This window comes from Rhinoderma darwinii, chromosome 2, assembly GCF_050947455.1.
Source record: "Rhinoderma darwinii isolate aRhiDar2 chromosome 2, aRhiDar2.hap1, whole genome shotgun sequence".
Lineage (NCBI taxonomy): Eukaryota > Metazoa > Chordata > Amphibia > Anura > Rhinodermatidae > Rhinoderma > Rhinoderma darwinii.
In genome coordinates this window covers 69,297,045-69,321,468 of record NC_134688.1, presented here as the reverse complement: position 1 = coordinate 69,321,468, position 24,424 = coordinate 69,297,045, and the positions used below count along the sequence as shown (strand labels likewise).

The 24,424-nt window shown below is 40.9% G+C and overlaps 1 protein-coding gene across 1 annotated transcript in view; it reads left to right on the top strand.

The window, feature by feature from the left end:
- Positions 1 to 9,339: 9,339 nt before the first annotated feature.
- SERTM1 (serine rich and transmembrane domain containing 1) overlaps positions 9,340 to 24,424 on the top strand; it is a 28,242-nt gene continuing 13,157 nt past the window's right edge. Inside the window, exon 1 of the mRNA XM_075850033.1 lies at positions 9,340 to 9,681. The gene's annotated coding sequence lies outside the window, so the exon portion shown is untranslated. The remainder of the gene's footprint in view (positions 9,682 to 24,424) is intronic.

Sequence of the window (24,424 nt, the reverse complement as noted above, 5' to 3'; positions counted from 1 at the left end):
CAGCACCCGGGGCAAAGATACAGTTTGGAGCCCCCCCCCCCAACCTCTTTCCCGACATCTCCTTTCCCCTCGCCGTGTTTGTTTTCTCTACCAATCGACGTGTCATTTCTTTTTATGTAACGCGAGCATAAAATTATTTGTACATTTCACAAGCAATATGGTTCAATACACAATACCAGAACCAAGCCCCAGAACAAATACAGCTCAATTTAGTGCAACCCCTGCCGTATAGGTTTGTACGGCGTAAAACTACAGCTCCCAGCATAGCCCGAACAATGGTAAGGATATGCTGGGAGATGCCGTTTCACAAAAAATAAATCCTATCATAATCATACCACCCATCACCTCGCTGCAGATCATACAGTGACTACAGTGCTGATTAGAGGCAGAATGAACATTTACATTAAGTGACTCACCGGTGACGTCTCAGATTCTAGTTCTTTTTCTCCATCCGGTCCAGACCTCTATGGTGGCTTCTCCCGGTCACAGTCCATTTCTGCAGTTTGCCGCTCAGATGTCTTCAGCTTCTCACTTTTCCAACATTTCTGCACCTATAAATAAAGATAAAGTTCTCATTATACCACACACTACACCCCTAAATATAATAGCGCCATACACTGCACCTTTAATTATAATAGCGCCATACACCATGTCCCACACATACATACACACACACACACACACACACACACACACACACACACACACACACACACTCTGTGCCCCCTGTAGATAGTGCCTGCCATAGAGCCCCCTGTAGATAGTGCCTGCCATAGAGCCCCCTGTAGATAGTGCCCCAATATAGACCACCCCTGTATATAGTGTCCCACAAATAACTCCCCCTATAGTGCTCTACAGATAGCCCACCCCTGTATATAGCCCCCTGTAGATATAGCCCACCCCTGTATATAGAGCTCTACAGATAGCCCAACCATGTATGTAGCCCCCCTGTAGATATAGCCCACCCCTGAATATAGTGCTCCACATATAGTCCACCCCTGTATATAGTGTTTCACAGATAGCCCACCCCTGTATATAGCCCCCCTTGTACATATAGTCCACCCCTGTATATAGTGCTCCACTAGATAGTCCACCCCTGTATATAGTGCTCCACAGATAGCCCACCGCTGTATATACTATATACAAGGGTGGGCTATCTGTGGAGCACTATATACAGGGGTGGACTATATCTACAGGGGGACTATATACAGGGGTGGGCTATCTACAGGGGGACCATATCTACAGGGGGGCTATATCTACAGGGGGGCTATATCTACAGGGGGCTATATCTACAGGGGGACCATATACAGGGGTGGGCTATCTACAGGGGGACCATATCTACAGGGGGACCATATCTACAGGGGTGGGCTATACACAGGGGGGCTATATCTACAGAGGGGGGCTATATACAGGGTGGGCTATACACAGGGGGGCTATATCTACAGGGATGGGCTATACATAGGGGGGCTATATACAGGGGTGGGCTATATACAGGGGGAATATATCTACAGGGGGCTATATCTACAGGGCTGGGCTATATACAGGGCGACTATATCTACAGGGGGGGCTATATACTGGGGTGGGCTATCTATGGAGCACCATATACAGGGGTGGGCTATATCTACAGGGGGCTATATACTATATAGCCCACCCCTGTATATGGTGCTCTATAGACAGCCCACTCCAGTATATAGCCCCCTATAGATATAGTCCCCCTGTATATAGCCCCCCTGTAGATATAGTCCCCCTGTAGATATAGTCCCCCTGTAGATATAGTCCCCCTGTAGATATAGTCCCCCTGTAGATAGCCCAGCAGATATAGTCCCCCTGTATATAGCCCAGCCCTGTAGATATAGTCCCCCTGTATATAGCCCCCCTGTAGATATAGTCCCCCTGTATATAGCCCAGCAGATAGTCCCCCTGTATATAGCCCAGCCCTGTAGATATAGTCCCCCTGTATATAGCCCAGCCCTGTAGATATAGTCCCCCTGAATATAGCCCAGTCCTGTAGATATAGTCCCCCTGTATATAGCCCAGCCCTGTAGATATAGTCCCCCTGTATATAGCCCCCCTGTAGATATAGTCCCCCTGTACATAGCCCAGCAGATATAGTCCCCCTGTATATAGCCCAGTACTGTAGATATAGTCCCCCTGTATATAGCCCAGCCCTGTAGATATAGTCCCCCTGTATATAGCTCAGCCCTGTAGATATAGTCGCCCTGTATATAGCCCAACCCTGTAGATATAGTCCCCCTGAATATAGCCCAGCCCTGTAGATATAGTCCCCCTGTAGATAGACACCCCCCATAGATAAAGTCCCCCTGTATATAGCCCAGCCCTGTAGATATAGTACCCCTGTATATAGCCCAGCCCTGTAGAGATAGTCCCCCTGTATATAGCCCAGCCCTGTAGATATAGTCCCCCTGTATATAGCCCAGCCCTGTAGATATAGTCCCCCTGTATATAGCCCAGCCCTGTAGATATAGTCCCCCTGAATATAGCCCAGCCCTGTAGATATAGTCCCCCTGTATATAGCCCAGCCCTGTAGATATAGTCCCCCTGTATATAGCCCAGCCCTGTAGATATAGTCCCCCTGTATATAGCCCAGCCCTGTAGATATAGTCCCCCTGAATATAGCCCAGCCCTGTAGATATAATCCCCCTGTAGATAGACACCCCCGTAGATAAAGTCCCCCATGTAGACAAAGTCCCCCCCACAGATACAGCCACACTTCTATTACATTTAAAAAAAAAAAAAAAAAAGTCAAACTCACCTTGTTCCCGCTCCCACGCCGTCCGGCAGCCATGGAGACCTGCTCTCTTCTGCGCAGGTCTCCAGGGGGTTGAACGCAGCGTCTATGAAAGGCGCTGATTGGCTGGGCAGGATGACTTTCCCTGTCAGTCAGTCAGCGCCTTTCATCGACGGAAGCGTCACTGGTACAAAAGGTACCAGTCGCTTCATTCGTGGAGAGGCGCTGAATGGCCGTGCTTCTAATTGTACCTGTGTCCTTGCGACACAGGTACAATTATAGTGCAGGAGGAGAGGGCGCCCCCCTCTGAACTGTGCACGGGGCACATGCCCCGCTTGCCCCCCCCATAGCTATGCCCCTGCCTTGCTGATTTTGTAAGTTTGCCTACTGTCAAAGACATGAACAGTCTAGAATTTTTAGGCTAGGTTAATTTTACCAGTGAGAGATAGATTATATTTTAAAAAAAAATACAGAAAATCACATAGTCAAAATGATATATATTTATTTGCATTGTGCACAGAGAAATAAGTATTTGATCCCCTACCAACCATTAAGAGTTCAGCCTCCTACAGACCAGTTACATGCTCCAAATCAACTTGGTGCCTGCATTAAAGACAGCTGTCTTAAATGGTCACCTGTATAAAAGACTCCTGTCCATAGACTCAATTAATCAGTCTGACTAACCTCTACAACATGGGCAAGACCAAAGAGCTTTCTAAGGATGTCAGGGACAAGATCATAGACCTGCACAAGGTCGGAATGGGCTACAAAACTATAAGTAAGATGGTGCGTGAGAAGGAGACAACTGTTGGTGCAATAGTAAGAAAATGGAAGACATACAAAATGACTGTCAATCGACATCGATCTGGGGCTCCATGCAAAATCTCACCTCGTGGGGTATCCTTGATCCTGAGGAAGGTGAGAGCTCAGCCGAAAACTACACGGGGGGAACTTGTTAATGATCTCAAGGCAGCTGGGACCACAGTCACCAAGAAAACCATTGGTAACACATTACGCCGTAATGGATTAAAATCCTGCAGTGCCCGCAAGGTCCCCCTGCTCAAGAAGGCACATGTACAGGCCCATCTGAAGTTTGCAAATGAACATCTGGATGATTCTGAGAGTGATTGGGAGAAGGTGCTGTGGTCAGATAAGACTAAAATTGAGCTCTTTGGCATTAACTCTACTCGCCGTGTTTGGAGGAAGAGAAATGCTGCCTATGACCCAAAGAACACCGTCCCCACTGTCAAGCATGGAGGTGGAAACATTGTGTTTTGGGGGTGTTTCTCTGCTACTTCACCGCATCAATGGGAGAATGGATGGAGCCATGTACCGTCAAATCCTGAGTGACAACCTCCTTCCCTCCACCAGGACATTAAAAATGGCTCGTGGCTGGGTCTTCCAGCACGACAATGACCCGAAACATACAGCCATGGCAACAAAGGAGTAGCTCAAAAAGAAGCACATTAAGGTCATGGAGTGGCCTAGCCAGTCTCCAGACCTTAATCCCATCGAAAACTTATGGAGGGAGCTGAAGATCCGAGTTGCCAAGCACCAGCCTCGAAAATCTTAATGATTTACCGATGATCTGCAAAGAGGAGTGGGCCAAAATTCCATCTAACATGTGTGCAAACCTCATCATCAACTACAAAAAACGTCTGACTGCTGTGCTTGCCAACAAGGATTTTGCCACCAAGTATTAAGTCTTGTTTGCCAAAGGGATCAAATACTTATTTCTCTGTGCACAATGCAAATAAATATATCTAATTTTGACAATGTGATTTTCTTTTTTTTTTTTTATATAATCTATCTCTCACTGGTAAAATTAACCTAGCCTAAAAATTCTAGACTGTTCATGTCTTTGACAGTGGGCAAACTTACAAAATCAGCAAGGGATCAAATACTTATTTCCTTCACTGTATAAGAGCTTCTTTGCATTAATAAGGCAGGTTTCATGTTCTAGTTTGTAAAGCTCTTTAAAGGGAACCTGTCACCAGAATTTCACCTATTGAACGCTACTCACCCTTCGCTGGCCGCTGCTGTCAAAAGTTAATTGCCGTTGTCCCCTCTCCTAAACGCCCCCTTCGACTGTAAATAATGGTCTGCAAACATTTCACGCCTTTTATGGTAATAATCCGGCAGTCTCATTCGTTTCTCTACTTCTGCCCGCACACCGCTGATCACTGGCCCGCCCTGAATGCCAAAATCACATCTGAGATAGCACGCATGTGCCCATCATGTATGGTCCGATAATCTTCCCTGCTTCGTCTGGGCCTCAAATCTAGTTACTGCGCATGTACTGCTATGGTGTCCAGTTGCGCGCACGCACCAGAACAGGACATCGATGCACAAGTGTAGGATTTAATGTGTGGTGGGGGGGGGGCAAGGAATTATCAATCAAAAGTAAGGAGGCGGGGTAAACTTGGAAAGGCTTGAGGAATGAAGTTATGACTCTTTTCGAACAAAGATATGACTCTTTTATGCTCATTAGCATACGGTGCAGGAACACTAAAACACTGTATACTAAACCTACAGAGCCGACTTAGAAGACAATTATAGGTTACATAAAAATGATTTTTTACCCACTTCCACAAGGTATTGCTGGTTTAATAGGTGAAATGCTGGTGACAGGTTCCGTTTAATATTGAGAATTATACTCCTTCTGTCAGTCCTACATGAAATGAGAGGATTTTGTCAAGCAGAAAGAGAGTTAAAGTCTATTTTCTACAAAAGAGTTGCCACTATATTTCAAGGGAAATGCTTTTTGGCAGTCTCCCAGTTTCTTCTCTGAGACCAGATACTGTATCTGAAAATGTTCTGTATTCTGCAACATTACCTTTCCAGTATGAAGCCTTGCGGCCTGTTCATTTCTCATCTGGTAATTCTGTCACATCACTAATAAAGCTATTATCATTTCATTATCATTCCCATCTCTCAGCCTTAGATCCAAATGACAAATTTAACAGAGATCCCCACTAAACTTTCTTAGATGGTGATATGGAAAAAAAATAATGTTCCGAAGCCCAGGAACTGAATGTGTCACTCTTATTGAACAATATATTTAAGGTATTTTGGAGGGATTAGAAATCAGAAAAATAGGAGAGGGCTACAGACTATGGAAATAATAAGTACTAAGGTGTTTGCATTGTTACAGTTCATGAGTTTTGGTTTATTAGACACTTGGGTATTTGGTAATTGATAAAAATATATTTGCATTTGAGCAGCTAAAGGGGCAGTTACTTTTTCCCATAGGTGATACTGCAGTTCCAAATATAAATACCCTGCTACGGCTTAGTTCACATCTTCACGTTTCTGGGTTCAGTTCTGACGTTCCGTCGGAGCTTCCTGTCAGAACTGAACCCTGACTGAAACAAACGGAAATCATATGTTTCCGTTTGCATCACCATTGATTTCAATGGTGACGGATCCGGTGAAAATGGTTTCCGTTTATCTCAGTTGTGCAAGGGTTACGTCGTTTTAATGGAAACAATACCGTAGTCGTACCCTTGCACAACTGAGACAAACGGAAAGCATTTTCACCGGATCGGTCACTATAGAAATAAATGGTGATGCAAGTCAGGGTTCCGTTCTGATGGGAAGCTCCAACGGAACGCCAGAACGGAACCCTGACATAGATGTGAACGAAGCCTAAGAAATTCTGAGTTCATAGTAGGAGGACCCATATCTATTAGCAAAAAGCAGAGATGCTATAAAGAACATCTCTCATTTTGGAGGATCCAGCATGTCCGTGCACTACATGGATAGACTATTGATTTCAATGGGAACTGTGTAATTTCACTTGTGGTAACGCTGTAGGAAACTGACCACATTATGCCAGCTTCCCCTACAAATTGCAGCTGAATGCCAAGGGTCCCAGCAGCGGGACACTATGTGATCAGCTTATAGTCGGGGTCCCTTATACCAAAAAGGGATTGTCCAAAGCAGAGAACTAATTTAAATAAATGCAATTATAATTCAAAAACTTGTTTTATTCATTATTAAACTTCATTTTGTAATATTACATTTTGGCTTTAATTGATCAGCTATACACAGAGTGCTGCCTTGCTTTTCACTTTTGTGCTGCAAAGAGACTTTGGACCCATCCTTTTCAAGTGTACACCTTTAAACAAGTTTGCTTTCTATCCTGTGCTGCTGGCTTTTTTTTACTTTTGCCAGTTAAGACTGCAGCCGCGTCTTCTGGTGGAAGTTTATTAGTGACTACGAGAGATGGAGTCTATAAGATTAGCAGCAATTTTTCAAATTTTCAAGAAAATTTCAAAAGCCTATTTTTTTAGGGACCAGTTCAGTTCTGAAGTGGCTTTGAAGGCCCTATATATTAGGAACACCAACAAATCACCCCATTTCAAAACACTGCACCCCTTAAAGTATTCAAAACAGCATTTAGAAAGTGGAAAAGTGGAAGGGAAATTTGCAAATTTCATTTTTTTTTGCTACCTAACAGGGAATTCGGGCAGTGGGCTATCTAGGGACACAGCAGGGTGATGGCGACCGGGTACTGCGACAGATGATAGATGGGCACAGATCACAGCACGGCAGAAGGACACTGTGTGGGACTGAAATGATATTTTATGTATATATATATATATATATATATATTTATTTTTTTGTATTTGTATTTTTATTTTTTAATTTTTTTTTTTTTATTATTATTATTATTTTTTTAAAAATTTTTTTCTTTACCTGTGGGCACCAAAGGGGGTGATCACTGGTTAGTGGGCACAAAAGGGGCAGATCGCTGGGTTTTTGGGGTCTTTTTTAACAATCTTCACAGTATTCTCACTGGCTTTAGACTCTGACAAGCTCTCTGACAGGAATGAGCTTGTCAGAGACGGAGATGCCGGCAAAACACTGCTCCTGCGCTGTGATTTGCCTGTCAGTACTGATAAGGCAATTGCCTGATAATTGGCCAGTGTAAAAGGGCCTTTAGTTAATGGGATCCACATCTCATGGTCAGAGTGGAGAGCAGTTACAAAGAGCTTTTTTCACTCTGGAGGACATGTCCTGTATTTAATTTCACAAACTACCCATTGTTTTGAATGAGAACTGTGTAGTGCTCAATTTCCCCTGTGGTTGCGCTGTAGGGAAATTGAAAACTTACTGCCAAGTTTCCCAAAAGATCATAGCTGATTGTCGGGGGTCCCAACAGGGGGACACTTTTTTTGCTTATTGTCAAGGGACCCTTCTAACAAGTAGGGATTGTCAAAGGGGAAAACCCCTTTAAAAATTAGAAACCATTCAGTGTGTCAATATTGTACTTTTTCTGAATTGGACTATTTATTACTACGCCTCCTGCACTTCTTCTTCAGCCTTTCTACCAGTTTAGTACATTAGCTGAACAGCTGGTTCTTGTTATTCTGGTACAAATTGAGAGAACGTTTAGCGTTCTATGAGAAGTTACTAAAGTATTAAAAAAAAAAAGCTCAGAGATGGCCTAATATGTTGAAATAATAAAATATCTATATATTTATTCTTTTGTTTCTCTGTCACTGCACAGATTTTAAGGTCAACCCCCTGTGTTTATGAACCTGTGTAGTGACATGTCGTCCTTATAAATGATGATTATTATAACTATTCCGATTGCTAAAAAATGTACCTTCACCTATGCACCACATTATCTGATGGTGAGAATGAGACAGAACAGCGGTGGTGGGAGATACAAGGACACGCTTCATGAAAAGATTGTTGTTCTCACAAATATCATTTTTTTTTTTTTTTTTTTTTAAATAGCTGAAGGACATGTGATGCTATTAAGTAGATGACCCACATGAGTGTTATGACTTCCGTTTTAAACAGAGCTATGACAGCTTTGAAATTTTGTAACTGATCTTAACAATTTGTGATGGATCCCAATACCTTATAATGGGTCCATCAGGTTTCTGTCTTTTTTTTTTTTTTTTTTTGTACGGCAAGATTTTATAAAAAATCAACATAAACTCAAATTATCAACAGCCGTCCTTGGTACTGCAGCTCATCCTAGTCAGTCCCATTTAAGTGAATGGCATGAGCTTCAGTACAAGTGTCTCATTTTGCTTATAAATCTGGAGGTTGTACCCCCGCTGATGAAGCATGGATGCCCTATCTCAAGGATTGGTCATCAATGTTAAAGAGCCAGAGAAACCCTTTAAGATGGTGGTTTGCCCCATTGCCTACAGGACCCGTATGCAGCTGCACATATGGTGCGTCCGCCCTGGTACAATGTGACGGTCCCAGTGTACTATGCAGTATATTTTTACGTTTACATTTTCAGAAATACCTATGAGCTTACAATCTATCGAAAGTGACTTTTTAAGATTTAGTAAATTTATTTTGGGGATACATCTCGGTGAATGGTTAAACAAGCCGAAAACTGAGCAGAGATTAGTTTCCCATTTCAATCTGGCCCAGAGGGCTGATCTGGGCACTGGTCATGGACCTTGGTCAATGCTCTCACAAATATGCCCTTTTTTTTTCCCACTACATGCAAGACTTGACACATTTGCGGGAATATCTGTACTGACACATTCTTCACACATTACATGCTCAAGTGCACCAACACATTTCATCATTCTTTCGACACAGCCTCTGTTCTGTGCCTCTCCCTATCAATATACATCTACACCATAAGCCTGCTGCATAGCTAATGGCGAATAGCACTATACAGATTTATATTAAAAGTTTATATCCTATTCATACCGGCGCAGCTTTACAAATACTGCAGCAGCCCCTCAATGACAGCTAGTCTCCTCCTCTCCTTTCACGTGTTCTGTAAGGTATATCCCACCCTCCCGTCACTCAACCACTGATCATCCTGGGCTCTTCGTTGTGGGGAGAACGCTAGCGCAGATCAGAGCCTCCTTTTGTCTAATGCTCTGACCATTCCAATGCACTAAGGATCTGCAGAGGAGTAAGACACTCCGTTACTGAAGACATAGGTAAGCATCTGCTTTTTATTCTTCTATGCAATCATCTCTGCTTTTCTCCTCTTATTTATTTCCTTTATCCCTAGTAGTTCAGTGTATGCCATCCCCAATGCATTATTTTGTATCAAAGATTTAAAAATCTTTACATGATTTCCAACAAATTTTAGTAAAAAAAGAGGACGGTTGTTTGTATGTGCTCCATTTGCTATTTATTTAATTAAAATTCCCATTGTTTGAAAAACTATTCTGAAAAAATACTAGTTTTCCCTCTTTACCTTGCAAAATGCAAAATAAAGATTTACTACAGATGTAGCAGAGGTGAATTTGTCATGTAACCCTTTGACTCCACATTGTGTATGATCATAAATCTTAAATGCAGTAAACTTACCTGCAGTCCTATAGAATCCACATCACAGTGTGTTTGGTTTTTGTGTGTTTTTTTTTTTTACAAATTACAAACTCAGCTCTCCTACATCTGACTATATTCTATCCTGTTACATTGCTATGTAAAATAATTTAGATTTGATTTGATAAATGCAATTCTATATATGACTAATTTGGTTTGTTGTGATTTTGATTTTCGGGGGTTGATGTGTGATTCGGTTATAAACGAGCCAAGAGGGAGGGAGAGTCTGAGATTTGACCATGAACAATGTATAAGGATTTCACTCTTCATCCTGTTTGGTAAATTATTTACAAACACTTGTCAGTTGAAATGGATGCCTTCAGGAAGCTTCTTGAAGTTATCCTATCTCCTCCATCCTTTTAATGGGTTTAATGTTAGACTTTGTGAATCAATTACAAGCTTTTAACGGGAGAATGTATTCCCTCCTGGCAATCAGATTACAAGTAGCACAACATGTTGCCCAAACATCTAATGCGGCGCACTTTCCCTCTTCCATTACACCCGCACCAGAAAATGAGTCAGTGCCACTTGGCAGGGTCGAAAAGAGTAACTTTGACTACAAATGATTTCCTGCAAGGAGCCTCATAAAGTGGCCCCCATCTAAGCGGAACAGAGGAGGATGAATGTTCTATAGAAAACTGATGTACAGCAATCACAACTAAGGGGAAGCCCATACAGTGCAGGATCTTGTCTCCAAGCCTGGGAAAATGTTCCTTCCTGATAATCCCACTGGCTTCAAACTCATTACATACTTCTCAATAGGCTTGTTACTTTTACTTAAAAAAAAAAAATAGAATAGGCTTTTGAATGTTCCTAGTGTTCAATATAACATATAATAACCACCCCATGTTCTCTGCCTTTTGTGTTCCTCTTAAATTATTCAAGACACATCTTTTGTATTACTAGCATTCTCCGTAGAAAAGAATTGCTACAATTAGAGAAGAAACCCTACCGGGATTCTCTAACACATGTACATAAAAACAGAGTGTTCCACCAAAGGTAGAGGGAGTAGGTTTGGGTTATTCGTACACTGCAGAATATTTAGAACGGGGGCATGCACAGCTCGATAAAACACTACATATTGTATTCTGGCTTTGTTGGGAAGATAAGATTTGATCTGCTTGTCAGCGAATGTTAGGTCTATTAAGCTTCCGCAGCAGTTTGTCTTCTTGTAATAGATTTGTTTTATAATATTCCATGGACTCCCTGCAGCGAAGAAAAAAAATGCGATTTGGAGCAGAGGCATCTTCGTACATTGTAGTCTGCAGTATTTCTGCTTGGTCAGTGAGGTCAACTAGGTTCATACTAGAGATGAGCTCTAGACTTCTAGATTTCTAGACCCACACAAGTATTTTTAGAAAAGGTCCAAATTCGTGGTTGACAAATGTAGGGTTCTGACTATATAAGTAGGTCATTTATGGGTAGTAGAGAAATGCATTGGATACTTAATAATTAGATTATTTTAAATGAATAAATATGAGGTTATGGAAAAAAAATTGAAATTACATCTTGACACAATTGGATAATGATTGATAGAAATGTAAAGAATATTCTAGATTAGAATGCCAAGGATAGTCTAAGAAGTATATGGATCCTAAATTCAAGTAGTTAGGAGTGTAAATGATATCTGTGATTTCTATTGGTGACATTTTCTTGTAAGATTGTTGCTTCCCATGCAAGTTTATGGACCACCAGAAATCCATCCAGGTTAAGTACCGTTATTCTAGGTTGACCTCTGCAGATATCACTTGTGGAATGGGATTAATAGCTGCACTACATGTCTTTATTTGGTTCTTAAGATAGTTATTAGAATATATACATATCAATTTAACGCACATATTTACCCTGCTCCAAAAAATTAAATTATTAAAACTATAGATTATTGCATATTATGCTCAATACTTATAATAATTTGACAAGAAATAATATTGTTTCTAATAGAGTTGAATGAAATAGAAAAAAACGGAAAAAAAATTATCCTAATGACCATCTAAATGTATCAAATGTGGAACGTACTTGCCCAGAATGGTTTATCCCACCCTCTGATTTAAGGGCTGTTCCATTTTTAATTACTTTAGTTTATGAGCAAAATTTCCTTACATGATACAAGCCATAAATGTATATCATACAACAGAACGATTACTGTATCAAGGGTAACAACACAATGAACTTTTCTAGGCAAGACCTCAATTAATGATAAGAAACTTGTACCAACCGCTAGAAAAAGAATCATCATCTTAGTCAAATGATAGATATAGTCAATGGATAGATTTAAAAGACAAAAACCAAATAAAGCAAAGTTTCAAGATCATTAGAAGGACCTCCCTATAGGGGCATACACACTGAAGGAACTAGACCTGTAAGAAGTCTTTATATATTCTCTCCCTTTTTTTGGTCATAAATATAGATATCCCCTCTAAGAAATAACACATATATTATAACTAAATATTGGCAAGGTAATATATATTCCATACCCAAACTCAAACCACCGATACACCGAGCTCAAAGAAGGCTGGTCAAATGCCTTCACATTTCTAATTGACATTTTACTATAGTCAACAGTCCCTGGGTAATCTATAGATTTTAACACGTGAAATATTTATTATTTCTTGAATGCTGATAAATCGGATTAGTCCAGACCCTATTAATACTTGTACATTATATATAAATCATAATCTGTAGCTTATTAAAGTTCTTCAATAGCACGTGAATGCTCTGCACATGAAGACAGTAAGGTTAACACAGCAGATGAAAAATTCAACGCAGTAATGTATTAAAGGGTTCAATGCTGCCATATTATTTACGGTTCCCTTCCTTGTGTAAATTAAACCCTATAGGAAACAAATTGACTTTTTACAGTTTATGAAGATATTTGTTCTGTTATTGGTCAGTCATTGCAAAAAAAAGAACACAAGCAGAAATGTTTTTGTAGTCCACTCATTGGAATATTTATTTATGTCACAATACCCAGTGCCAGGCTGCTGTATATTGTATAGTGGAGAAAATAATTCAAAAATGTATGTTCTGGATACAATCTACTTTGGATTTGTACAGAGCTTCATTCTGAACATCTTGTGCCAAAACAATGTTTTTTTTGCTACTTATTAAATCTCTTTCATCTGGACTTCTTGGAAGCTTCATAATGGAGACAAGCCTTAAAACCTTGGCTCGGAGGATGCTGGTACAGCTGGTGCTACTGCCAAAGATTCCAGGAGAAAGGCTATAAATTCTAGAAATGTCAGTGTTTACCTCTCAGAGGCACAAGAGAAATTGGATGGTTTTCCATTTAAAGAATATTTCCTACGTAAATAAAAAACAAAATACACTGAGTTATCCTTTTGGGGCAGTTTCTTTATATACTATTCAACTTTTTGTGAGTTCAATGGTCTCATGATGGATATGAGATTCTGAGTGTTCACCATTACATAGGTTTTTCTGACTATTGTAAAAACCCTTATGAAAGATAGAAAGTTGAGGTTGGGGTTGAATTGCAGTTCTCTCCACAGCAGCTGGTCAGGAGAGGCCTTGACACCTTCAGTCTTGTAAAATGATGGGGCTTCTAGTGCTCACTTGCTAAAATGGGAAAACCTCTTTATTGACACCTGTGCTCATATGGGTTGTTACTCAGCTTTCTCCAGACCCCAAATGGCATTAGTATTCTTATTGATGTGTAGTTATAACCTACCTTAAAAATACTGTATTATATAAGATTTGCATGAAACAATGAAAGTTCATGGAAAATTAGTAGTTAGTCTGATGGCCAATGTTTTGAGCCCAAGGCTTGGGGTCCAGGGCAACTTTTGGTCCAACCGTCATGGTAAAATCACACAAATTCTATGTTTCCCTATGGGGGAAAAGTCACACAACAATCGTAATCACAGCCCTACCTATAGAGGGTCTAGAGTTAGCACACGGGCCCTGGTTCTTGAGGGGGTCCAAGGGCACCTCTGCTACATAAGAAGACACCAGTATTATAAGTGGCACATGATCGTGGGGGGGGGTGATATTACAGATTTTGCCCAGGAGCTTCAAGTAAAGCCTGTGATCACAAGAATTCCATCATGGTTGGACTGCCCACATCTTTTTCTGCCATATTGAAACTTCGAGGATGACTAATGCTCATGGTCAAACATGATTATACCATGACTTGTACAATGGCCATGGCCTGAACTTATGATGAGACTGGATTTTAGACTACCTCAGATTTCCATTAGAGCAGTAGTCCTCATTCTGTGACTCTTCGTATTTGAAGAACTACAGCCTGTGACCGTCAGGGCATGCTGGGAGTTGTAGTTTTGTATCAGCTGGAAAGCTACAGGTTGCAGAACACTGCATTTTACAATGTAGCTACTCTGCAGTCACTGTTAATCGCTGTGTCCTAATGGAAAAAAGCCACAGAAAATCTAAAGATGGTAAAAGTTTCCCAAGGGTAAAGATTTACATATAACCTTAAAACTACACCTGCACATCCCCTTTAAGAGGTTAATGGTTTGAGCATTTAGGTCCAAACATTTATGTTAATGAACTAGTTAATTGTCATCAGGATTGCATGGCTGCCTTGTACTGGGACTAAAAACCTTGGCTCATAGCGCTTTGAGGCATTGGGGCCTCTGATTCTCCTGCCTTATTTAGAAGCATTGATTTAATGAGAATGATCAGACGTCTGCAAACTTTGCAAATAAATGATGGGTTTTAGCAAGAAATGTTAACCATTCGACATCATACAAATGATTTCTAATAAATACAAGACAAATGCTACATCACTGTCATTAGTGGAACAGTCCTGTCCCACCTAAAGGTTTTGTGGACTTCATATTTTGCTGTAGGTTGGTACTAAAGGGTATATGTCAGGCAAAGCTGCCATTTAACAGAGTGTAGTTGAGCATGGTCAGCAGAATTACGCAGGCAAAAAACGGCATCACTATATGAATGACTGCTGGAAAATTATGAAGAATGGGGGCACAGCAATGGGGTTTACTGGCGGGACATGAGGCTCAGGTCTTGGGTACCAGGGGAGGCACCAACAAGCCACTCTGCCTTGCTATGTAGATACAGGATTTGGGCAGTGGACTGAACCTTTGCCTCAGGTGAAGAAAAGTCTCTTCTGATGGAGGAAAACTTATTAGTCCACCATTATTTCTCTGAAGAGTAGGAAAGCTTACCTAGATAGATATATACAAAATGAAGAATGTGTGTTAAAATTGCATAAATTATGAATACATTGATGATTATCCAGCATTGCACAGCTCTTAGTCATGGCAACATACATCTCTCGGCCGTTGTCCCATGTTTTGCAGGACTTTAGCTCTTTTTTAGTAGATAGGCTTCTATTTTAGGTCCTGTGGTGCTTTCATTTTAAAGTTCAAAATAAGCATTATCTATATTAATGAGAACGTGATGCCCAAATCAAAGACAGGAACATCAGTCCCAAGCAGGGCTTGTTCACACTTTACTATTTCAGTATTGTGAAATAAATATTCTGCATTATATCTACACTGCACCATTCTTAAGAACTTCTCGTATCTTAGTCTGTATCCTCCAACCTTATAGCTACTGATGTTTATATTTGTGCCAACTACCAGATTTTAAAATCTCTCCAAACAAATGGTTTCAAAATGTCCAACCGGCCAGAAGTACATTGGCAACTTGAAACTTAGTGTCATCACTGGCTCCTTCTCAACTATTGGTTATGAAATCAATGCAATATAATGTATGTGTCTATTGCATAGATAAAATACCCAGCTTAGGTAAAATAATTGATTAGATCTTTTTCTGTTACTCAGTTTCCTTAGGCCTCATGTAACTGCTGTATTACAGATCTGTAATAAGGCACCCATAGACTGCTATAGGCCAATGATGTACCTCTATGTCTCTCCAATTTTATACAAAGGCACCATACATAAGAAAAAAAAAAGTGGCATGCTCCATTGTATGCTCCTAGAAGCAGGAATAGGACGCCTCAGGTAGGCACCATATTGTTCATTCCATGATCCGCTGTGCAGGGTCCATTCAAATGGTATTGCCATGCACACTGTCTCCTTAATCTGATCCTCTGTTCTGTCAAACCCCTAGCCGATTGTATGGTTTTTGGTGGTCCTTTAATATTTTAAAGATTATATTTATCATTATGGATGATATCTCATTAAATACAGAATAGATTCCAACAAAGACAGAGGATTGGAAAGTGGAATCAGGAACGAGGTAAAAGGACAAGACCTATTATTTCGGATGCAGTGCTGTATAATTGAAGACTTAAGGAATGTAAAGAAGGATCTAAACATGTTCTCACTGTGTTAACCATGTAAACTTCTGGAATGTGCTGAAGAACATAGGTGTACATAAATATCTCATTGCCTAAATGCAAAATCTTGAAAATAAACGACAAACAGTAGTCGCGACAAAGAATGGAAATACAGATTGATGCCAAAGTAGTTAAGGAGTGACAAAAGAATGCACACTATTCACTTACATATTAAACCCAAACAATGGATAGACTGATGAAAGACGACTGAGGTGCTGAGATTGTTGGAAACATCAACTTCCTTTCAATATGGCAATGATGCTACACTCATAGCTGTTCAGCAGTGTCATTTCTAGGATATAATGTAATTTTTGTATTGAAAGTTTCTGGACATTCTAGTTATTTCATTACATGATGAATCATGGCGCCTCATGAAGCCCTGGATATTTATGTCTAAATCGCTGATCTGATAAACACATGTTTGGTTTACTGTTAATAAGATGTGGTAAGTTAATAAATGTGATGGGGACTGGTATCTGTTGGGGCTATGATGGAAAACATGGAATGGATTTTAAAACATAATGTTTCTAAAGATCGGAAAGTTATACAATAAAGAAGTCAGTCAGGAAAAGCATTGATTTCTTCAAACTTTGATGTTGGTGGACATTTAAATTTTTTGTTTGTATTTTAACTCAATCAAGCTTAAATGGTTTATTGATCAAGACCACAACCTCTTCCCTAAAAACAGCCGAGTCATGATCAGCTGATCGCCGCGAGTCAAACTTCTGAAAGTTTTTTCTGGCCGCCCAAATGTAATATCACATGGTGTCCATTCAGATGAATAGGAAATCATGTAATACATGGCCAGGTCGAGTCCTTCAAAGTGAGACCTGCTCTTAGTGTCTCTCCATTCTAGCTTATAAAGGGGACCCCTCTAAGAACTCAATATGCCCTAATACGTGTCCATATGCTTTAATATATCTAATCTAGGCTTGGAGCACAAACGACCAGACTGAACCTTACTTTGGAGATATTATGAGAAAATCCAGTTTACTGGAAAGACCACTATGCTTTGAAGTTTTGAAAGAAGAAGAGGAAGAGCATAACCTGCAACAAAAATCATGAGCACGCCATTGTTGACAGGGTAGCGCTGTTATTTACTGTGGGCTCCTGTCACACAGTCAAAGGCTGGATGGCTGCATACATCCCCTACCCCTCATGTCGGTGCAGACTGGTGCATATTAGTACCTGTAACTGCCAACATCCTGGGAGCCAAATGCAGGAGGCCTTGAACTACAGACTAGAGAAAACTGATGTATAGCATCAATATAAAACCGCGACATGAGTGGATTACATGTTCACCTTCCGTAAAACGCCTGAAGGAATAGGCACCGGCTGTGAAGAAAAGCTTCTGAAGAGCAATTCATTTATTATAAACTCCTGAAAGCGCTTTCCTATACACATTAGCAATTTTCTGTTATACAGTAGATTATAGAAAGTATTGCAAATACAGTGGATTTTTCCTAGTGATTGCTAGATGCAACATCCGTTTTTCATCTGTCTGTACCATGTACCAATAAAGTGTTGAAGTTCCAGCTGTGTATAACGCTGTGATTACTAAACTTCATATTTTATTTTACCTTCATATATTCTAGACTATAATAGTAGGTATATGTATGTACTTGGAACATGTAGAACTGTTGTTATATATTCTATTCACATATTTCTTAGTTAGATCTGTTTCTGGAAAAAATAAGTGACATCCAATATGGCCACACCACAGCTTCACCAGATTTCTATTATGCAGTAATATCAGAAGAGGGGAAATATCACTGCATAACCAGGCTGACTTGCCAGATTTGTCCTTTGGCAACTGAGTCACAGTTGGCTCCCCCTGTTTACCCTGCACTTGGCTTAGAGCATGGATACCCAGATCATTACGGCCCCCCGAGGCCAGTGCGCCCTGGCATTTGCCCAGTTTCCTCTCCTGACATCGGCCCAGTTTACCAGTAAGGGGCTTGAGTTCAGAAACTGAGGACATATGCTGATCCTGTTCTTGAACCTGGTTTGGCTACTGCTTCACAGCTGAACTATTACTGCTTCTAGACATCTCCAATTCGCTGTAACAACACTAAGGCCCTCTGCACACAGCCGTGCCCGTAATCACGGCCGGTGATTACCGTCACGGACAAGCGCGGACAGTCACCCGCCATGCTCTTTGCGGGCTGTGCTCCCATTATAAAGTATGGGAGCACGGTCCGTAAAATAAAAAAATTGGACATGTCCTATTTTTTCCGGGTCATTTTATGGCCCAGACACCTTCCCGTAAATAGACGGGAAAGTGTCCTTGGGCAATAGAAATGAATGGTTCCGTACTTGGAGCCGCAATTATGGTCCGTAAATGTGGATCAAAATTACGGCCGTGTGCATGGAGCCTGAGGGTATGTTCACATGTGCACGTCAGTTACAGCTGAAATTACGGAGCTGTTTTCAGGCGAAAACAGCTCCTGAATTTCAGACGTAATGGCCAGTGCAGGCATTTTTCGCAGCGTCCATTACGGACATAATTGGAGCTGTTTTTCTATGGAGTCAATGGAAAACGGCTCCAATTACGTCCCAAGAAGTTACATGCACTTCTTTGACGCGGGCATCTTTTTTACGCTCCGTCTTTTGTTAGCGGCGCATAAAAAAAATGACCGTCTGCACAGTACATCGTAAAGCCCATTCAAATGAATGGGCAGATGTTTTTGCCGACGCTTTCAAGCAGTATTTTCGGCCGTAATTCCAGGCGTAAAACACCTGAATTATGTCCGTAAATAGTGCATGTGAACATACCCTAACAGTTTACAACTTTATCATGAAACAAATGTCCTTAACTGACTTGTAGGCAAAATAGTAGGCATCCTATTTTTTACAGGTGTGGGGGAGAATTCCCAACCCCTAAAAGGAACTTTGCTGTCTAAATTGTATATTATTAGGTACTTTATGTGCTGTTTTTGTCCCCCTAGGTGGCGTGCTACTTATGTATACAGTCCAGTCTTTATACTTTATATTTATTTGTACAAGTGTGGTGGGGGATGCTTGGCTGGCAGTTGCGGCCTACTAGGCCTTAAAGGAGCACTCCCACAAAATGTTTTATTCTCTGGCCCATTAGAGAGGTACATTATGTAAATTGTGGTGAAGGTACTGGTGGCTGTATTTGAGAGTTATCCAGTCCTTTCTGGTCCTCAGTTGTGTCATGTGACCAGCAACAGGACTCTCCTACTGCCACAATGGTTCATGTGTGAACAGGAAGTCAGTTTATCTATTCATTACTATCACAGCCTCAATGTGAGTCTTATAGGAATGAATGGAGAAACTGACTTCCTGTCTGCAATGGGCCAGAGAAGAAAAAATGTTGTGGGAGTGCTTCTTTAAATTGCTAGACCAACCTATGTATCAGGGAGGAGAGCCCTTGGTTCTGTCCGCAACAAACTGTGTGCCAGCCAGCCATCACCCACCTGACTAAGCCGTGTCTAAGAACTGTGCCTCCAATATTGGGATGAACTGTTGATTTTCCTGCTGTAGCCGGGTGCGCCGCTAAGACCGGCCTAGTAAAGTTGAGTAGCAAGTAGCATCTTCTGTCTTCTAACCCTCTGTGACACACATGAAAGGGGCCATACACCACATAGGCCCATCCTTACACTATCACATTGCTACTTTGTAAGCTACTGCCTAAACGCACAGATCTTTATGTATTTGTCATTATACTGCTCACATATAATTCATATATACATACAGACACTATACTACTGTGCTGATTTCTCTATCTTTACCTATACTTCCTCATAGATATTCATTCACCTTGCTCCAGAAGTCCTGGTAAATCCGTTCATTACATCGGCAGCCCACTGATTTCAATGGGAACTGTGTAATGCTTAATTTCTCCTGTGGTGGCGCTGCAGGGAATCTGAGCCTGGGCTGCTGGGTTTCCCCACAGACTGCAGCTAAATGCTGCAATCGGCCTATTGTCAGGGACAATTTTATCAAAAAAAGAAATTTTCCAAAGCAGACAATCCCTTTAAAATATATATTAGTAAATCTAAAGCATACAACCCTATAATCAAAACATCACCTGAAGCAAAAGTCTACTTTGTCCTTGTGTCTTTTAGACTGGATTGAAACACCACGTTTTGCTGCGTTTATGTGCGTTTTTCGTGGTGTTTTTAATGGCGTTTATGGCAGCGTTTTTTTATGCAGTTTTAAGTGCAGCCAGATGTTATATTAAAGTCTATAGTAAAATATGAAATGCACTACACAAAACTGCATTTTGATTTGTGGAGTAGCAAGATATCTGCAAGATATCGGTAACAAACAGACTGATTTTCCCTGTGAAAATAGTTCCAATCATTACAAATATTGATGTGCATTGTTTCACATCTATTTTCTCCTACTATATAATTTAATCTAGCACCATTCCGTTCCATATGCCGTATTATTGAATATGGTCATTCACGACCCCCCTCTGCAAATTAGAGCGGGGAGCCGATAACAAGCACAGCCTCTTGCTCTTGTGGTCCCGACCCCTCCATATTTTTATATGGACGTCATGTAATATACCACAGTGGCTGCTGCAGGTGGAATGAGCAGACAATGGCACGTTCCCTCTGATACATCAACTGTTTGCTGGAGATTTGCAACTCTCATATTAAATGGAATGTCTGGTCTTAGACGACCCCTTTAATTTAAAATCCTAGATGTTTATTATTATTGCCTAAACGAATTACAACTAATAGAACAAATTTCCATCAGTTTGAAACAATTTTTTTAGTCCTGTAAACATAATGCCCATCTTTCAGACTCTGTTCACATGTGCGTTGTAGCTTATGTTCCTAACAAAAACCCTAATGATGTGCAGGATGTGTCATACGACGAATCCCGAAGGCTGAAAGCTGTGCTATTCTCGCCCCTCAAATCTATTGGAACTACGAATGGGGGCTACAAACAGTAATTTGATCATAGCCTTAGGCCACATTCACACGCTCAGTATTAGTCAGTATTTGGAAGCCAAAACCAGAAAAAGTATAATGGAAAGATTTGTTCCTCTTTCATGTTTTGGACCCGCTCCTGGTTATGGTTTTCAAATACTGATGCAAAATACTGACCTAAATACTGCCGTGTGAAAGTGGTCTAACAGCCAGCTTTATATGATTTTTTAAATTTTTTTCCTTTTTTTTCAGTGTTTTTAAAATATGTAAGCACTCAAGCATATTACACCTGTGCCTGTAAACTATGATGACCTCCTAAAAATAGATCTTAGGGTATGTTCACACGCAAAAGCCTCGAAAAATGCCTGAAAAATGGGAGCTTTATGCCTCCAAACATCTGCCCATTGATTTCAATGGGAAAAACTGTGTTTCGTTCCGATGGGGCGTTTTTTTTCCATGGCCGATTGAAAAAATTATTGAAAAAACGGCGCATTATAAAACGCCCTGTAAAAAGAAGTGCATGTCACTTCTTGAGATGTTTTTGGAGCCGTGTTTTATTGTGTCAATAGAAAAACAACTCCAAAAACGGCTGCAAAAAAATCTCATAAAAAAACGTTTGATGCTTTAAAAACGGCTGAAAATCAGAGGCTGTTTTCCCTTGAAAACAGCTCCGTATTTTACAGCTGTTTTTACTTTAGCGTGTGAGCATACCCTTTGAAGAAAAGACTGAATCTGGAACATTCAGTCTTCCCGTAGTCGACTATGCTATTGATTCCGTCAAAACTACGGAAACCTTGAAAAACGGAGACAAACAGAAACAATTGGCACCGGATCCGTCAGCATTGAAATCAATGGTGATGGAAAGAAAAACCATAGTTTTCCGTTTGTGTCAGTCAGGGTCCCGTTCTGATGGGAAGCTCCGACGGAATGTCAGAACGGGACCCTGACGCAGATGTGAACGAAGCCTAAGATCTACTTTATTTCTTATTTTCTCTGCGACTATTAATTCTACTTCAACTACTACAATATCCTTATCGTCAGCAAAGTTTAGAGCCGGCTGTTTGAACCATTACTATTCATACTCCTCCTGACTGCGATGTTCACTGGTGCAGCTTGATGTTAGATTGTCTTTCTGCACATCTTTTAATTAATCATTTATGATTAATTCCAAAGGGAACCTACTTGTCAGAAGCATAAACACCATCATATATCATCACCCTACCATACCAAACGCACGTACACTTCCATTTCCACTAGAAAACTGTAAGCAGTAAATCCACATCTTAATTTACATTTTAATTTCAGATTTTAATCTGTTTGTAAAGACTAAAATAAATCTTTCATGGCTTTTTAGGCACATACAGCAGTTATTATTTTATGTGTTTTATACATTAAAGCTCATATTAAAATACCTGCTTCTTTTTTCAATAATAAAATAAGCTTTCTTTATAGTGGTCATAAAAGCCCCACCCTCATTAGTAAGAACTGGGAGGCTGGGTTCCCACGTAGCGTAAATGCTGCGAAATTTCCACAACAGAATTCTGTGTGGAAATTCCTCAGCATTTACATTTGAACAAATCTCATGCACAACCTGCAGAAAAAATCTGCAGAACAAACATTCACAAATTTAAATCCGTACCATGTCAATTTATACTGTGGATTCGTTGCTCTTTTGTTGCGGGTTTTCCCCATTGAATTCCATGGGGATGACAAACCGGCGACAAATAGCAAATGTTGCGGTAGAAACACTATGATTTCACTGCAAAAATCAGGGGGAAAAACAACTTTTTTTTGCTTAAAATTAAGTTAATATTTACCCTGTGGCTGTTGTCATAAAGACACATTCCTCTGTTCTCTGTCCAGGCTGGCCTACTGGGATGTTTTATCCGATGAAGCTGCAGTCACAGTGGCTGCAGCGCCATCCCAGGAGGCCAGACTGCACCGAGAACAAAGGGATGCGTCCCTATGACAATGGCTTTACTACAATAGAGTGTAATCCAGTGACTCACCGGTGACGACTTCTCAGGTTGGAGTCGCTCACATTTCCTTTTCTTCTTCATCCAGCCCCGATTGCCCTGATGACTTCTCCCCACTACGAATTGCCTCTGCCGAATTTGAAACACAAACATCTTTGGCTTCTTGCTTTTCTAGCACCTACCCACCCTCTACAAAAACCACACCATTTATAGTTCCCCAGATTGAAATAATGGCCCCTCGGTGCCACACACTATAATAGTACCCCCTTTAGGCCCCACAATAATAATAGTGGCACACACAGCTCCCTGTAAATAGAGCCACACACAGCCCCCTATAGATAATACCACACACTGCTCCCTGTAGATATTACCACACACTGCTCCCTGTAGATATTACCACAGACTGCTCCCTGTAGATATTACCAAACGCTGCTCCCTGTAGATATTACCACACGCTGCTCCCTGTAGATACTGCCACACACTGCTCCCTGTAGATATTATGACATGCTTCTCCCTGTAGATATTACGACACGCTGCTCCCTGTAGATATTACGACACACTGCTCCCTGTAAATATTATCACATGCTGCTCCCTCTAGATAATACCCCACGCTGCTCCCTATAGATATTACTACACGCTGCTCCCTGTAGATATTACCACACGATGCTCCCTGTAGATATTACCACACGCTGCTCCCTGTAGATATTACCACACGCTGCTCCCTGTAGATATTACCACACGCTGCTCCCTGTAAATATTACCACACACGGCTTCCTGTAAATATTACCACACGCTGCTCCCTGTAGATATTACCACACGCTGCTCCCTGTAGATATTACCACATGCTGCTCCCAGTAGATATTACCACATGCTGCTCCCAGTAGATATTACCACATGCTGCTCCCTGTAGATATTACCACATGCTGCTCCCTGTAGATATTACCACTCGCTGCTCCCTGTAGATAATACCACAAGCTGCTCCCAGTAGATAATACCACACGCTGCTCCCAGTAGATAATACCACACACTGCTCCCTGTAGATATGACCACACTGCTCCCTGTAAATAATACCACACGCTGCTCCCTGTAGATAATACCACACACTGCTCCCTGTAGATAATACCACACACTGCTCCCTGTAGATATTACCACACACTGCTCTCTG